At 41.0% G+C, this 2,950-nt stretch overlaps 1 protein-coding gene across 1 annotated transcript in view; it reads left to right on the top strand.

Moving 5' to 3' along the window:
- Positions 1 to 2,950, top strand: part of TAB3 (TGF-beta activated kinase 1 (MAP3K7) binding protein 3) — a 48,999-nt gene that overhangs the window by 5,206 nt on the left and 40,843 nt on the right. Inside the window, exons 2-3 of the mRNA XM_077745322.1 lie at positions 591 to 667; positions 1,136 to 1,264. The gene's annotated coding sequence lies outside the window, so the exon portion shown is untranslated. The remainder of the gene's footprint in view (positions 1 to 590; positions 668 to 1,135; positions 1,265 to 2,950) is intronic.

Below are 2,950 nucleotides of genomic sequence, written 5' to 3'. Positions count from 1 at the left end.
GGGGGGGTGGGAGAGGGGAGGATGGGGCGAGAAGGGAGAGACAATTCTAAGCAGGCTCATCGCTGTCAGCTCATAGCCTGACGCGGGACTCGGAACTCAACAACCGTGAGATCATGACCTGAGCTGAGATCAAGAGTTGGATGCTCAACCAACTGAGCCCACATATTTTAAAAAGGTCTTTACTATTTTGACCATACAATTTAAAGTTTCATACATGCCTGTGAGGCCTGGGCTTCCTCCTTTCTTCTATAGTTAGATGGGAGGGCTCAGGATGGGAAGTCACAACCAGGTGTGCTACAAAAGCCTTCAGAAAACAAACGGTGGGTTATTTTTTTTGTTTTACTGAACTGCTTTTCTCTTGGAATAACAGAATATTATTGATGCAGAAGATACTTGTGACCTAAAAGAAAGGACAGTGATTCAGCTTGTGATGATACTTGGGAACAAACCCCCTGCCCTAAAAGTGTGGTCTAGCTCCTGTGTGCTGTTGCCTAAAGGCACCAGAAGTCTGTGGGCTTTCGTCATGTATCCACATTGCGTTAGGAAGTCAGCACAAGGATAACCTGCCTCTCCTTTCATCACCTTTGCAGACTACTGAGAAGAAGGTGCTTTTTCAGCTGGAGATGTGAATAAGACTCCCGGGCCAGAACTCATAAATCATCTTCAGGTAAGTTTTGTTTAATTAAATAGATTGTTTTCTTTTGTACAGTTATATTTTTTAAATGTTTTATTTATTTCTGAGAGAGAGAGTCAGACAGACAAGCGTGAGCAAGGGAGGGTCAGAGAGAGAGGGAGACAAAGAATCCGAAGCAGGCTCCAGTATCTGAGCTAGCTGTCAGCACAGAAACCGATGCGGGGCTTGAGCCCACGAACTGTGAGATCATGACCTGAGCCAAAGTCAGACACTTAACTGACTGAGCCACCCAGGCGCCCCTGTGCAGTTTTAGTTTCACAGAAAAATAGAGAGGGTAATACAGAGAGTTCCTGTCTGCTCAGCACCCAATTTCTTCTAATTAATTGAATACATTAGCAGTGGTACATTTATTACAGTTACCCAGTGCTGAAACATTGTTACCAACTTCACAGTTGATTCAGATTTCTTTAGTGTTTACCTAATGTGTTTTTTGTGTTTTAGGATCCCCACCCCCCCGGGACACCACATTACGAGTGGTCACCATGTCTCCTTAGGCTCCCCTGGCTGTGACAGTTTCTCACACTTTTCACTGTTTTGATGATCTTGTCAGTTTTGAGGAGAACCGATCAGGTATTTGGTAGAATGTCCTGCAGTCAGGATTTGTCTTGTGTTTTTCTTATTATTAGACTGGTGTTGTGGGTTTGGGGGAGGAAGACCACAGAGGTAAAGTACCATTCTTGTATTAGCACATCAGGAGTACATACTTCAATATGATTTGTCACTGTTCATGTTGGCTTNTTTCTTTTTTTTTTTTTTTTTAATTCTTTCTTGCACTGTGTTATTGGGAATGAAGTCACTGTGTACTTCCCACTTGAGTGGGAAGTTACACCCCTTCCCCTGAGGGTGTTCTACATAAATTATTGGGAATTCTTTGAATAGAAGATTGTCTCCTCTCCCCCATTTAGTTACACATTTAGTCATTTGTTTATGTCAGTATGGGTTCATGGATAATTATTTTATACTTTGGGTTATAATCCATTACTACTTTATTTTGTTGCCTAACTTTTTCTAGCCGTGGCCATTGATGAACTCTTCCGGTTGGTCCCTGTGTCACTTTAACATGCCTGCACAGTGATGGGGGAAGGGTGTTCCTTTTGAGCACTTCCTAACTTTCTAGCATTATAGGATTATCGTGTGTATCCTGTCTGTCCAGGCTTATCCTGTGTATCCCCTGTTCTGGTTCTCGAACCAGCCATCTCTCCACAAAGCCCTGGTTCCTTTTATTAGAGAATGCTGTTAGACATCGGGATCTGAGTACTTGCTAGATGTGCTCATGGCCTTTTCAGGGTGTTGGTGCTTCTGGGCTTTGCTAGCTGAAATCCCCTGTATAGAGTATCTATATATTTATGCATGTCTATAAATGTTTCTCTATATCTGTTTTTTATATCTGTATCAGTATTAAGCTGTTAAGCTAAACATGAGTTGCTACTGATGTTTTCAACCTAATCCATTACTACATGGATCATACTAGGCTTCTCCCCTTGCTTGTCTGTGACCTCTCACTTCCAGCGGTGAGACCTGGCTCCCAGCATTCACCATCCATGTACTTAATCTTTCACTCCCAGTAAACCTGTATAGTTGTATATCAGCTTTCTTAACCTCTGCACCCAAAAGAAACAGCTTTATCAACTAGAGTACAGTGCTGATGTACATTTCCTTTTGCCTTTACTTTACTCTTAGAGATACCACTCATTTCCAAAGTTCTTTAGGTCAGCACCTTTCCCCTCTACCCCCTGCAGTGATATTGTTTCATATATTTGTAATACAAACATATTACATCATATGGGATGTAATCCCATCCGTTCCTTCCTGGGATCCCCTGACCTGTTTTAAAATTTGCATACTTTAAGGTTCACTCTTTTTGTTATCAGGTTCTGTGGTTTTGACAAGTGCATACTGTCATGTATCTACCATTAGAGTATTATACAGAATAATTTCACTGCTCTTAAAATTGCCTCTGCTTCACCTGTGAGCCTTCTTCCCCACAAACCTCTGGCAACCACTGATCTTTTTACTATCTCTATAGTTTTGTGTTTTCCAGAATGTTCTTGAGATATTTTTAAAGTCATTTTATAAAGGAAATTCCTAATTTTTCTAACTTAGGTACTGTTTTTTCCCCTATCACCAACTCAGTACTCCTCAACGAACAAAATATTTCTAATAAGAATCAAGGCTTTCCATTTCTTTTTTCGTATACCACTGCATAAGGTCATTTCACTTTATTTTATAATATCCTACTTCTTTGGGGTACTTCAC

Source organism: Crocuta crocuta, unplaced genomic scaffold, assembly GCF_008692635.1.
Source record: "Crocuta crocuta isolate KB4526 unplaced genomic scaffold, BGI_CrCroc_1.0 scaffold630, whole genome shotgun sequence".
NCBI classification, from domain to species: domain Eukaryota; kingdom Metazoa; phylum Chordata; class Mammalia; order Carnivora; family Hyaenidae; genus Crocuta; species Crocuta crocuta.
Note: the sequence above shows the minus strand (reverse complement) of the source record. Positions and strands in the feature narration are given on the sequence as shown.